We start from the raw sequence: 15,696 nt of genomic DNA, 5'->3' as shown, positions 1-15,696 counted from the left end.
ATTATTAGACCATTTGCTCGTTCCACTTGACCATTGGTTTGAGGGTGATAGACTGAAGCGTAATCGAGCTTGATGCCCATATTTTTGCACCATGATTTAACCTCGTTGGCCGTGAAGTTCGTGCCGTTATCGGTGATGATGCTGTGGGGGACACCGTAACGGTGTACTACCCCGGATTTGAAGTCTATCACTGGTCCGGACTCTACCGTTTTAACTGGCTTGGCCTCTATCCATTTGGTGAATTTATCCACCATGACCAATAGGTATCTTTGCTTGTGGGTTCCCCCTTTAAGTGTTCCAACCATGTCAAGCCCCCAGACCGCGAACGGCCAGGTAATGGGTATAGTTTTGAGGGCGGTGGGTGGCATATGGCTCTGATTAGCAAAGAGCTGACAACCGACGCATCTTTGGACTAAGTCCTGAGCATCTGCCCGGGCCGTCGGCCAATAAAATCCTGTACAGAATGCCTTTCCTACAAGGGCCCGGCTGCGGCGTGGTGTCCGCCTAGTCCGGCGTGAATTTCAGCCAGAAGGTCTCGCCCTTCCTCTTCGGAGATACACCTTTGAAGGACTCCGATTGTGCTTTTCTTATAGAGTTCTCCCTCATGGACCTTGTAGGCTTTAGATCGTCGGACTACGTAGCGGGCCTCATTATGGTCTTCGGGGAGTTCCTGCCTAAGCAAGTAGGCGAGGAATGGTTCTGTCCACGGGGCAGTTACTGCCATTATGTCGTGGGCTGAGGGTGTTATGTCATCAGCTGAATCGCCAGTTGGTGCGGCTTGTTCCGGTTTGTTATTTTCAGAATCCTCTTGAAGAGCCGTTCCAGGAAGATGTTAGGAGGGACAGCGTCGCATTTTGCGCCGATGCGTGCCAGTACGTCGGCTGCTTGGTTATTATCCCGGGCTACGTGATGGAATTCAAGTCCTTCAAACCGGGCTGACATTTTTAGGACAGCGTTGCGATATGCTACCATTTTCGGATCTTTGGCGTCAAAGTCTCCATTTATTTGGGATATTGTGAGGTTTGAATCCCCGCGCACCTCTAGGCGTTGAATGCCCATGGAGATTGCCATCCGGAGACCATGTAAAAGGGCCTCGTATTTGGCTGCGTTGTTGGAGTCCGTGTACATTATCTGAAGTACATATTGGACTGTGTCCCTGGTCGGGGACGTCAATACGACGCCAGCCCCCAATCCGGCTAACATTTTAGAGCCGTCGAAGTGCATAATCCAATTGGAGTTGCGCCGTACTCTTTAGGGAGTTCGGCTTCGGTCCATTCAGCGACAAAGTCAGCCAAAACTTGTGACTTTATAGCTCGCCGAGGTTTGTAAGTTATATCAAATGGTAAGAGCTCAATGGCCCATTTTTCAATCCTGCCCGTCGCGTCACGGTTGTTTATAATATCGTTAAGTGGTACTTCAGAGGCCACTGTTATCGAACACTCTTGAAAGTAGTGTCGGAGCTTCCAGGATGCCATGAACACCGCGTTTTCTATCTTCTGATAGTGCAGGTAACGGGACTTGCAGGGGGTTAACACAGTGGATACATAGTATACTGGTTTTTGAAGAGGGAATTTATGCCCTTCTGTCTCTCGTTCGACGATGAGTACCGCGCTTACAACTTGATGCATTGTTGCGATGTATAACAACATTGGTTCGCCCAGGTTGGGCGCAGCCAGGACCGGATTTGTTGCCAATATGGCCTTTATTTCTTCGAGTCCGGCGGTGGCAGCATCCGTCCACTCGAAGTGTTCGGTGCGCCTAAGGAGGCGATAGAGGGGCAATGCCTTTTCTCCTAGACGGGAGATAAAGCGGCTTAGAGCCGCCACGCATCCAGTCAATTTTTGTATTTGCTTGAGGTCTTTTGGGATATCTAGCTGTGACAGAGCTCGGATCTTGGCTGGGTTTGCTTCAATTCCTCTACCGGATATGATGAAGCCCAGCAGCTTTCCAGCTGGTACGCCGAAAATGCATTTTTCCGGATTCAGCTTGATGTCATATGCTCTGAGGTTGTCGAATGTGAGCCTCAAGTCGTCTACTAGAGTTTCGACGTGTTTAGTTTTGACGACTATGTCGTCTACGTATGCCTCTACTGTTTTGCCGATCTGGGTAGCCAGACATGTCTGAATCATGCGCTGATATGTTGCGCTGGCGTTTTTAAGTCCGAAGGGCATCGTGTTGAAGCAGAATGGTCCATATGGAGTAATGAATGCCGTTGTGGCTTGATCCGCTTCTGTCATCTTGATTTGATGATAGCCGGAGTATGCGTCCAGGAAGCACAATGAATCATGCCCTGTAGTGGCATCGATGATTTGGTCGATGCGGGGGAGGGGGAAGGGATCCTTTGGGCAGGCTTTATTTAGGTCTTTGAAATCGACACATAGGCGCCAGGATTTGTCCTTCTTTGGTACCATTACCAGGTTTGCTAGCCAATCCAGATGTTTGATGTCTCTGATGAATCCGGCTTCCAATAGTTTGGCTAGCTCTTCTCCCATTGCCTGTCTTTTGGGTTCGGAAAATCATCGAAGAGCCTGTTTGACTGGCTTGAATCCTTTTAGGATGTTTAGGCTGTGTTCTGCCAATCTGCATGGGATTCCGGGCATATCCGAGGGGTGCCAGGCAAAAATGTCCCAATTTTCCTGAAGGAATTCTCGCAGTGCAGCGTCTACATCAGGGTTCAATTGTGCCCCGATGGAGGCCTCTTTGTCGGGTCCGTTGGCTGGACCTGGAATTTTACTATTTCATCTGCTGGTTTAAAGGAGGTGGACTTGGATCTCTTATCAAGTATCACATCGTCCCTGTTCACCATAGAGCGCAGCGCGGTGAGTTCCTCTGCCACTAGGGCTTCGGATAGTGCCTCTAAGGCTAATGCGGCTGTCTTGTTTTCGGCGCGGAGTGCTATGTACGGATTACTAACGAGAGTGATTATTCCGCCGGGCCCAGGCATTTTGAGCTTCATGTACCCATAATGGGGTACGGCTTGAAAAATTGTGAATGCCTCTCGTCCTAATATAGCGTGATATCCGCTGTTGAACGGGGCCACTTGGAACGTGACTTCTTCGGATCTGTAATTGTCCGGCGAGCCGAATACCACATCGAGTGTGATTTTTCCTGTGCAGCGCGCCTCCCGGCTAGGGATTATTCCTCTAAAGGTTGTGCTGCTTCGCTCAATGCGGCTCCAGTCTATTTCCATTTTTTGAAGGGTTTCCTCATAGATGAGGTTTAACCCGCTACCGCCATCCATGAGGACCTTTGTAAGTCGAAAGCCGTCCACTATTGGACTAAGTACCAGTGCGGCTGGAGCTCGGGCTGTTCGGAATTTAGGTTCGTCACTGGCGTTGAAGGTGATGGCTGTGTCGCTCCATGGATTAGTTGTTGCTACTTGGTAGACTTCGGCAAGGCTGCGGATTGTTCGTTTCTGCATATTGTTTGATGCGAAAGTCTCGAAAACTGTTGATACCATACCGGTATTGTTGGAGTGGTTTTCCAGGGCTAGAAGCTCCTCTCCACTTTTGGCCACCTGCCGTAATATCCAACATGCTCGAAGGCTATTTGTTGGGACGGTGCCTTCTGTACTGTGAATTTAAAGGGTCCGCTAAGCCATCCCTCCAGTACGGTTCCGTGCCCTCTATGGGGTATTTGCTTTTTGATTTTTGTATCTGGTGCCTGAGTGTAATGCACCCTTTTGTTGCGGACTAGGGTTGTATTCGGGGCCGGATTGTCCCAAAACTTATTTTCGGTTGTCCGGAAACTCTCCATCGCACAGTACTTTCGTACTATGGACGCCAGGTCGGCGAAGTGTGTAATTTCACGACGGCTGACGGCGTTCAAGATTCCCTCGTCCGTGCAATTATTGCAAAAAATTGAAATTGCATTTTCCTCTCGGCAGTCCTTTATCCTGTCCATAACCAGGAGGAATCTGGCCCAGTAGTGATGTACTGTCTCAGCGGGCTCTTGCCGGATTAGAGATAGATCGCATATGTCTGGGCGGGTGGGTGGAATTAAGTCCAGAACCCTACCCATCTCAAGGCTGGAGGGCCGAGAAGTTTCCAAACTTGGAAGCTTGGATTGCTGGACGTTGTCCAACGAGTCTGGTCCGATGCCTGACTTTAAGTTCAGTGCTTGATCGAAGTCCGTCCCTCCGCGGGAATCCGGCATGGGGGGTTCGGGAGCCCGGACATGACTAGTTTTCAATACAGGAGATGAGTCGCCGCATTGTTCCTCTACCACTGCAACGTGGTGGGTGACCTGGGGGGAGTTAATCTCTCTCAGATCGGTTTTAAGCCCAATCTGATTGTAGTCCGTAGCGACTCCCAGGGCGGCGATGCGATCCAAGAGCTCGTTTACGGACGAGAGCTCTATTGGATCCAGCCGCTCGGCGAATTCTGAGCTGACGTGAAGATTTCTTTTGACGACTTGAGAGGTCATTGTCGAAACGGTAGCCGGACAGGCAGTCATAAGAAAACCACCTAGCCGGATAGTTTGGCCGGCGGCCAAGGCTCCTTTGGCGAAAATACCGTCCTTGAAGACGGGAGGAGGCATCCTTCCTATCGGTGACGGCACAGAAGAACTCTCAATGAAAGCACGAATGTCGGTGTCAAAACCGGCGGATCTCGGGTAGGGGGTCCCGAACTGTGCGTCTAGGTGGATGGTAACAGGAGATAAGGGACACGATGTTTTACCCAGGTTCGGGCCCTCTTGATGGAGGTAAAACCCTATGTCCTGCTTGATTGATATTGATATTGTGGATGTTTACAAGAGTGGATCTACCACGAGATCAAGGAGGCTAAATCCTAGAAGCTAGCCTATGGTATGATTGTAATGGTTGTTGTTGTTGTTCTACGGACTAGAGCCATCCGGTTTATATAGACACCGAAGAGGGCTAGGGTTACATAGAGTCGGTTACAATGGTAGGAGATCTACATATCCGTATCGCCAAGCTTGCCTTTAACACCAAGGAAAGTCCCATCCGGACACGGGGCGAAGTCTTCAATCTTGTATCTTCATAGTCTTGGAGTCCGGTCGATGATGATAGTCCGGCCGATGATAGTTCGGCCGATGATGGTAGTCCGGCTATCCGGATACCCCCTAATCCGGGACTCCCTCAAGTGGCTTTGGAGTGACTCTTTGTTGCATGTTGAGGGCTTGTTATATGATCTATCTATGTTATTATTGTTGAGAGAACTTGCACTAGTGAAAGTATGAACCCTAGGCCTTGTTTCCTATCATTGCAATACCATTTAAGATCACTTTTATCATTAGTTACCTTGCTATTTTTATTATTTCAGATTACAAATACCTTTATCTACCATCCATATTGCACTTGTATCACCATCTCTTCGCCGAACTAGTGCACCTATACAATTTACCATTCTATTGGGTGTGTTGGGGACACAAGAGACTTTTTGTTATTTGGTTGCAGGGTTGCTTGAGAGAGACAATCTTCATCCTACGCCTCCTACGGATTGATAAACCTTAGGTCATCCACTTGAGGGAAATTTGCTACTGTCCTACAAACCTATGCACCTGCAGGACCAACAACGTCTACAAGAAGAAGGTTGTGTAGTAAACATCAAGCTCTTTTCTGGCGCCGTTTCCGGGGAAGCTAGGTAAAGGGCACTCACTCACACCCAGTCAACTAAGCTCTTTTCTGGCGCCGTTGCCGGGGAGGTTAGCGCTTGAAGGTATATCTTTAGATCTTGCAACCGAATCTTTTTGTTTCTTATTTTATCACTAGTTTAGTTTATAAAAGAAAACTACAAAAAATGGAATTAAGGATGCCTCATATGCTTCATCTTTTTAATGTCTTTTGTGAAAATGATGGGAAGGAAAATTGTGCTCAAGTACTAGAAGAAGAATTACATAGAATGCTTGGCATAAAATATGTGAATGATGAGCATGATTGCAATGTTGTTAGTATGAATTCCTTGAATATCCATGATGCTAATGATATGCAAAGCCACAAGCTTGGGGAAGCTATGTTTGATGAAGATGATATTTTTTGTCCCCCAAGCTTTGATGAGCAAATTTACTATGATGAAAGCATGCCTCCTATCTATGATGATTATTGTGATGACACGTATGCTTTAAAGAATAATGATAACCATGAAACTTGTCATCTTGATCCTAGTTTTAAATCATATGATAGTTGTTTTGTTGAGTTTGCTCCCAGTACTATCCATGAGAAGAATTTTGCTTATGTGGAGAGTAGTAAATTTTCTACGCTTGTAGATCATGAAAAGAATGCTTTAGGTGCTGGTTATATTGTTGAATTCATTCATGATGCTACTGAAAATTATAATGAGGTAGGAATATATGCTTGTAGGAATTGCAATAATATCAAGTTTCCTCTCTCTGTGCTTCAAGTTTTGAAGCTATGCTTGTTTTACCTTCCTATGTTTGTTGATTATTGTTCCCATAAGTTGTTTGATCACAAAATCCCTATGCATAGGAAGTGGGTTAGACTTAAATGTGCTAGTCATATGCTTCATGATGCTCCCTTTATGTTTCAATTCTTATCTTTTATGTGAGCATCATTGCCATCATCATGCCTAGCTAGAAAGGCATTAAAGAAAAGCGCTTGTTGGGAGACAACCCAATACTTATCATTACTGTTTTTGTGCGTCCACATGATTATGCTACTGTATTAATCATGTTTTATAGCTTTTGTTTCAATAAAGTGCCAAGTAAGACCTTTAGGATGGCTTACGGTGATAGTTGTGTTGATCCTGCTGAAAATCAGAAACTTTTGCACCGAGTAAATTAGTTTTGTTAATTCACAAAAACGTGCTTTTGATATGATTCTTTCTGTTCTGGATTGGTACACGAATTACTTAGGACTTCCTAATTTGGTGGGATTTTTGATACAGATTACTACAGACTGTTCTGTTTTTGACAGATTCTGTTTTCTATGTGTTGTTTACTTATTTTGATGAATCTATGAGTTGTATTGAAGGGTATGAGCCATAGATAAGTTGTAGTACAGTAGATATTACACCAATATGAATTTATAATGAGTTCATTACAGTACCTAAGTGGTGGTTTTATTTTCTTATACTAACGGAGCTTACGAGTTTTCTGTTGAGTTTTGTGTTGTGGAGTTTTCAAGTTCTGGGTAAAGATTCGATGGACTACGGAATAAGGAGTGGCAAGAGCCTAAGCTTGGGGATGCCCAAGGCACCCCAAGGTAATATTCAAGGACAACCAAGAGCCTAAGCTTGGGGATGCCCCGGATGGCATCCCCTCTTTCGTCTTTGTTTATCGGTAACTTTACTTGGAGCTATATTTTTATTCACCACATGATATGTGTTTTGCTTGGAGCGTCATTTCCTTTTGTTAGTTTTTGCTTGCTGTTATTTAGAATAATTTTTTGCATCTTTAGTTTCAATAAAGAAGTCAAGGATAGCCTTTTCCATGCTTATTTTGCTAGTATACATGTTGCTGTTTGAAAACAGAAAGTTTACCGCTGTTGCAAAAATTCCCTAGAAAAGTCAGAGAGTGGTATGATGTTGAATCTTTTTGCATAATGAGATATGATAAATTTATTACAGTGGAAATTTTAGTTCATAATTTTTGGAGTCAGGGAAGTGTTGATACTCTTGCATTCTTTACAGACTGTACTGTTTTGGCAGATTGCTGTTATGTTTGCATTGTTTGCATATGTTTGCTTGACTAATGGTTCTATTTGAGGATAGGAGTATTAAATATGCAGAGGCATTTAGTATGCAATGTTGAATAATAATTTAAGTGATTTGTTACAGTAGAAAATGATAAGGTTTTGCATTGGTTTATACTAACCTATCTCACGAGTTCTTGTTGAGTTTGTTGTGGATGAAGCTTTTGATAAAAAGAGAAACCATGATATGAGATGAATTAAGGAGACACAAAAGTTCAAGATTGGGGATGCCCAAGGCACCCCAAGATAATATTTCAAGAAGTCCCAAGCATCTAAGCTTGGGGATGCCCCCGGTAGGCATCCCACCTTTCTTCTTCAACAACTATCGGTTAGTATCAGTTGAGCCTAAGTTTTTGCTTCTTAACATGAGTTGTGCTATCCTTGCAATGTAGTTTTCTTTAGCTTTGCTTGCTGTTTGAATAAAGTATCAAGATCTGAAACTACTAAATGAGAGAGAGTCTTCGCATAGTTGCATAATTATTTAGCTACTCATTGACCTTCACTTATATCTTTCGGAGTAGTTTGTCATTTGCTCTTAGTGATTCACTTATATCCTTTGAGCTTGATATTTTTGCTCTAGTACCTCACTTAGATCTTTTAGAGCATGGTGGTGGATTTGTTTTAAATAAACTATTGATCTCTCATGCTTCACTTAGATTATTTTGAGAGTCGTTAATAGCATGGTAATTTGCTTAATGTTAATATACTTAGTGTTCAAGATATGTGAAACTTTCTTTTGAGTGAATTGAATACTAAGATAAGTTTGATGCTTGATAATTGTTTTGAGATATGGAGGTGATAATATCAAAGTCCTACTAGTTGGGTAATTGTGGATTTGAGAAATACTTGTGTTGAAGTTTGCAAGTCCCGTAGCATGCACGTATGGTTAAAGTTGTGTAACAAATTTGAAACATGAAGTGCACCTGGCTTGTGCATCCTTATGAGTGGTGGTCGGGGATGTGGGATGGCCTTTTTCTACCAATCTACCCCCCTAGGAGCATGCGCATAGTACATGGTTTTTGATGACTTGTAAATTTTTGCAATAAGTATATGAGTTCTTTTGACTAATGTTGAGTCCATGGATTATACGCACTCTCACCTTTCCGCCTTTGCTAGCCTCTTCGGTACCGTGCATTGCCCTTTCCCACCTTGAGAGTTGGTGAAAACTTCACCGATGCATCCAAACCCCGTGATACGATACGCTCTATCACACATAAACCTCCTGATATCTTCCTCAAAACAGCCATCATACCTACTTATTATGGCATTTCCATAGCCATTCCGAGATATATTGCCATGCAACTTCCATCATCATCATGACATACATTACTTTTGTCATATTGCCGTTGCATGATCATGTAGTTGACATCGTATTTGTGGCAAAGCCACCATGCATTATTTTCATACATGTCACTCTTGATTCATTGCACCATCTCGGTACACCGCCGGAGGCATTCATATAGAGTTATATCTTGTTCTAAGTTTCGAGTTGTAATCCTTATGTTGTAATCAATAGAAATGTGATGATCATCATTATTAGAGAATTGTCCCAAAAAAAGAGAAAGGCCAAAAAAGGCCCAAAAAAGAAAATAAATAAAAAAAGGGCAATGCTACTATCTCTTTTTCCACACTTGTGCTTCAAAGTAGCACCTTGTTCTTCATGTAGTGAGTCTCATATATTGTGCTTCAAAGTGGCACCTTGTTCTTCATATAGTGAGTCTTATAAGTTATTTTTCTATACTAGTGGGAATTTTTCATTATAGATGGCTTGTATATTCCTACGATGGGCTTCCTCAAATTCCCTAGGTCTTCATGTGCAAGCGAGTTGGATGCACACCCACTAGTTTTATTTTGTTGAGCATTCATAGCTCTAGTGCATCCGTTGCATGGCAATCCCTACTCCTCATGTTGACATCAATTGATGGGCATCTCCATAGCCCGTTGATTATCCTCGTCAATGTGAGACTTTCTCCTTTTTTGTCTTCTCCACACAATCCCCATCATCATATTCTATTCCACCCATAGTGCTATATCCATGGCTCGCGCTCATGTATTGCGTAAAGGTTGAAAAAGTTTGAGATTATTTGAGTATGAAACAATTGCTTGACTTGTCATTGGGGGTATAGAAGTTGGGAACATCTTTGTGTGACAAAAATGAAGCATATCCTAGCTATATGATTTTGTGGGGATGAACTTTCTTTGGCCATGTTATTTTGAGAAGACATGATTGCTTTGATTAGTATGCTTGAAGTATTATTATTTTTGTTGCAATATGAACTTTTGTCTTGAATCTTTTAGATCTTAATATTCATATCACAATTAAGAATATTTACATTGAAATTATGCCAAAGTATCACTCCGCATCAAAAATTCTTTTTTATCATTTACCTACTCGAGGACGAGCAGGAATTAAGCTTGGGGATCCTTGATACGTCTCCAACGTATCTATAATTTTTGATTGCTCCTTGCTACTTTATCTACTATTTGGGGCAATATTGGGCTTTATTATCCACTTTTATTTTATTTTTGGGACTAACCTATTAACCGGAGGCCCAACCCAGATTTGCTGTTTTATGCCTATTTTAGTGTTTCGAGGAAAAGGAATATCAGACGGAGTCAAAACGGAACAAAATCAACTGGAGAAGTTATTTTTGGAAGGAAAGCAACCCAGTGAACTTGGAGCGCACGTCAGGGGAGATACGGGCTGCCCACAAGGGTGGGGGCGCGCCCACCCCTCGGGCGCGCCCCCTGCCTCCTGGGGCCCCTGTAGCTCCTCCGACGTACCCCCTGCACCCATATATACTCTCGTACACTAAAACTTCCAGAACAGAAGATAGATCGGGAGTTCCGCCGCCGCAAGCCTCTGTAGCCACCAAAAACCTCTTGGGAGCCCGTTCCGGCGCCCTGCCGGAGGGGGATCCCATCACCGGTGGCCATCTTCATCATCCCGGCGCTATCCATGACGAGGAGGGAGTAGTTCACCCTCGGGGCTGAGGGTATGTACTAGTAGCTATGTGTTTGATCTCTCTCTCTCTCTCGTGTTCTCTCTCATGTTCCTCTATGGCACAATCTTGATGTATCCCGAGCTTTGCTATTGTAGTTGGATCTTATGATGTTTCTCCCCCTCTACTCTCTTGTGATGAATTGAGTTTCCCCTTTGAAGTAATCTTATCGGATTAAGTCTTCTATGAGAACACTTGATGTATGTCTTGCCGTGATTATCTGTGGTGACAATGGGATATCATGTGCCACTTGATGTATTTTTTGGTGTTCAACTTGCGGGTTTCGTGACATTGGAAACCTATTCATAGGGGTTGGCACACGTTCTTGACTCTTCGGTAGAAACTTTGGGGCACTCTTTGAAGTACTTTGTGTTGGTTGGATGAATCTGAGGTTGTGTGATGCATATTGTATAATCATTCCCACGGATACTTGAGGTGACAATGGAGTATCTAGGTGACATTATGGTTTTGGTTGATTTGTGTCTTAAGGTGTTATTCTAGTACGAACTCTTTTATAGATTGATCCGAAAGAATAACTTTGAGGTGGTTTCATACCCTACCATAATCTCTATGTTTGTTCTCCACTATTAGTGGCTTCGGAGTGACTCTTTGTTGCATGTTGAGGGCTTGTTATATGATCTATCTACGTTATTATTGTTGAGAGAACTTGCACTAGTGAAAGTATGAACCCTAGGCCTTGTTTCCTATCATTGCAATACCGTTTACGCTCACTTTTATCATTAGTTACCTTGCTGTTTTTATTATTTCAGATTACAAATACCTTTATCTACCATCCATATTGCACTTGTATCACCATCTTTCGCCGAACTAGTGCACCTATACAATTTACCATTGTATTGGGTGTGTTGGGGACACAAGAGACTTTTTGTTATTTGGTTGCAGGGTTGCTTGAGAGAGACCATCTTCATCCTACGCCTCCTACGGATTGATAAACCTTAGGTCATCCACTTGAGGGAAATTTGCTACTATCCTACAAACCTGTGCACTTGCAGGCCCAACAACATCTACAAGAAGGTTGTGTAGTAGACATCAGCGCCATGGAGGTGGGGCTGAGGTTTCGCGGCTCTGGAGAAGGGAGCTTCCCGGGGAGAAGGTGATTTGGCTCCCACGAGGTATGAAAGGGGGCGGGCGGGGGGCAATTGGGAGGGGAGTGCACTACAAAAAAAATATACTTCCATGATGATACGTGTTTGTCACAGTAGGTCGCGTTTTTTTCATGCATGTACATCCATGACAAATTTGTGACAGAATCAAGATAGTCATACCTATGCTGTCGTAGAAGTGTTCGATGACGTTACCAACATTATCATCACGAAAGTGTCCACTTCCATGATGATAAATCGTGCGTCACAGAACTGCTTTCGTCAAGGGTGACCGACATGTGGCATCCACCGTAACGGAATGCCGTTAAGCTATCGGGTCGGGTTTTGGATCCGATAACCCGTTAACAGCCCCGACCAATGGGGATTTTCCACGTGTAAAATCATCATTGGCTGGAGGAAACACGTGTCGGCTCACCGTTGGGACAGATGTCATCCACTCATTGGACAGAAGGTGCCTATGATACGTCGACACGTGGCACGGACCAACAGAGGCCCATTCCTGTGAAAAGGCCGGCCCGTTTGACTTGGTCAAAAGGTGGCGGGCCGGCCCATGGAAAGCCTGTTAACGACCTGTTCGCATATAGCCCATTTACAGCCCGCTAACCCAAGGCCCGTTACGCCCTATCCGAATTAGGCCCAGTAGCGTCATGTGGGCCATCCAATATGATTCCAGCCCGTTTTCACTTCTGGCCCGTGTATGGCCCATGACGTCTTTCGGCCGATATGAGGCCCTATGTAACTCTTGGCCTATTAATGGCCCGTGGTGAAACTGGCCTGCAATGAACAGTGTATCACTTTACACCCGCTAACGGCCCGTGGTGAAACGGGCCTGTAATGAATAGTATATCACTTTATACCCATTAAGGGCCCGTTATTCAGTTGGGCCATTTCCAGCAAATGTTATCTTTCGACCTTCTCAGAGCCCATTTATTCTTAGGCTCATTTTTAGCATTCATTTACATACGGCCCGTTACTGTCATTTTCTGCTTGTGGGCCAAATTCAGCCTGTGGTTACATCGGCCCGTTTGTGGTCCGTTAATACGTTGGGCCATTTTCATAGCGTCATCAAATACGGCCTATTAACGATGGCCCATTATGGTCATACGGCCCGTATAAGGCCCATTGATGATACGGCCCGTAGAAGGCCCATTGTTTCTATGGCCCATAGAAGGCCCATTGTTTCTACGGCCCGTAGAAGGCCCATTTTTTCTATGGCCCGTAGAAGGCCCATTGTTTCTACGGCCCATAGAAGACCTACTGTTTCTACGGCCCGTAGAAGGCCCACTGTTTCTACGGCCCATAGGAGGCCCAGTGTCACTACAGTAAATATTAGCCCATGGTTATTGTGGCCTAGTTTTAAAAAGAACTGCACTGACTACAAGCAAACAAATAAACAAGACAACAAGGAAATAAATAAGCAAGCAACTTATGCTTGGCTATCACGGCTGTTGCACATATTACATCCACTGGGCATCAAAGTTCGCCACCAGTGCAAATATAGGGAACAAAGCAGCATATCATATACACTAGTTGTCAAAATTGGCGACCAGCGCAAATAAACGCCGCAGCAAAACAAATCCAAAACTAAAACCACTTCAGAAGATCTAAAGAAACAAAATCCTGGGTACCCATAATGCTGACAAGATGCTTAGCAAGCTTATTAACTTTCTCTTTTTGGCGCTTAAATCCTCCAGCGCTTGCTATTGCACTAGAAAATATGCATCTGAATTCTGCAGGGACTTCCTCAGTCCTTCAGCTTCCTGTTGCAGCACATCTGATCGATGTCTTTCAACTTGAAGTTGTGACTCAAGAAGACGAACTGATTCAGGCAGCGAGTTCGAAGAGCTTGTGCCAGCAATAGTGGCCAGTAAATCGAACACTACATCAAGACAGGACTTTTGGGTTCCCTCACTGTCGTCAAGATAGTTTTTATCAGCTTTCTTGGAGACCAACAGGGATGTCTCACTATCTTGAACGTTATCTGCATTACTTCCTTTACCATTGGATAACACGGTACTGTTCTCCAATATTTTGTCCGCATTCTAAAAGAGAAACAGGCAGACACATCACATGTTTACCATGTTGTATATGAAACTCATTTTGGTAAATGAGTTCAGTAGCAAAGTGGACAGGATAACGGCATGAAACAAACATATATCTATGTGCCATGGTCACTTTATGGTCTATATCATTCTAGTTTTTGTTGCCAAATCAAGATAGAGACACAGTTCAAATAATATTTGTTCAAGACAAAGCAGAATAGACAGAATATAAGTGTGGGTAACTATAGAGCAATAACAACACTTGTAATGTGCATGACATGAGAACATTACTGTTTATTCAATTGAAACTAAAATCAACATAGAGCAGGTTACAATAGCAAACCAGTTAAAGAAACAGGTTTAAAACATACCTATTGCACCATTGGAGTTTCAATTCCATCCTTCACATTTGAAAATAGTTGGTATGAGTAAATACAGTAATGCAAGAGCAAAGGAGTATGAACCATAGCTACAGAACCTGACCTGAGAACAAATCTTCTGCTCCTTTAAGCATTGAGTTGGGATTCGGAGTGGTGGTCCTCGTGCTTTGGGCACTGCAGTTCCCTTACTAACCGCTCGTGTTTGGGTGCTCTGTGGTGGAGACGGTGCTGTGTCAACTGGAATTGGGTTACTATCTGCCGGGTTGGGGTTAAAAGGGGTGTAGCTGGTTCTCTATCCAACTTGGTAGGGGTACAATCTGTGAGAGTCTGGGTTATGTGTGGTTGATCTGGTCCTTGGGCAAGTACAACCGTGGTTCTATCTGCATCAACTGGTAGCACTATCTTTTTTGAAGACCGTGTTGTTACTCCCTTAGATACTGCCATCACGCTCTCCAATTCAAGTGGCTAATAAACAAGAAAAGTAATTGAAAGTATAGACATTGTATGATAGACAGGTGCAATGGATAGTGGGGAATAAAAGAGGGCATGAAATAATTCATATTTATGTTGTCTAACCAAACAAGATAGATGACACAATTTCACATATATGATGGCTAACTAAACAGGATAGCATGACACAATTTCACATTATGATGGCTAACTAAAAAAGATGGAAAGACATTGTTGAAAATATGAGACTATGTAAACAAGATGACATGACATAACTATATAATGTGTTTATTAAATACGTTGGCATGCCATAATTCACATACATTCATGGATAGAATGCCATAATTCTAAATATGATGACTGTAAACACTAAACAGGATGAGATGATATAACTATATGATGTCTTTATTAAATGGGTTGCCATGCCATAATTCAGATAGATGATGTGTATGTACTATGTAAATATGATGGCATGATATAATTCAAATATATGATTTATATAGTAAGCAAGTAAGCAGATGGTAATCTATATATGATGTAAAAACTAAGCAATGCAAGACACCATGCATGACATGGGTAATTTAACCCTGCCAAGTTTGAGAATAGACCTCAGGGGGGAAATAGGACTGGTCATCAGTCTCTAAATCCTCCTCTGAGGAGCTCTCTGTAGCCAGCAAGATGTCTGCTTCAGCAGGTAGCATTGTCTGCTCTGAATACCTTGTTTTAACTCCAGATACTTCCATCACCGCTTCAATTGGCTGATGCACAGGAAGAGTAGTTGAATATACAAACGTTGTCGACAAATGGAACACGTAATACAAAAAAATGATAGCATGATATAATTCACATACATGATGATTGGCTAAACAGCATGGCAATTCATAATTCACATATATAATGCCTTTGCAACAAGATAGCATTGTATAATTCACATATATAATGTCTTGCAACAAGATGGCAATGCATAATTCACATATATGGTAATTAGACACTGAACAGGTGGCATTCACACAAAGCATGTCTAAA

Source organism: Triticum dicoccoides, chromosome 6B (genome assembly GCF_002162155.2).
Source record: "Triticum dicoccoides isolate Atlit2015 ecotype Zavitan chromosome 6B, WEW_v2.0, whole genome shotgun sequence".
Lineage (NCBI taxonomy): Eukaryota > Viridiplantae > Streptophyta > Magnoliopsida > Poales > Poaceae > Triticum > Triticum dicoccoides.
Note: the sequence above shows the minus strand (reverse complement) of the source record.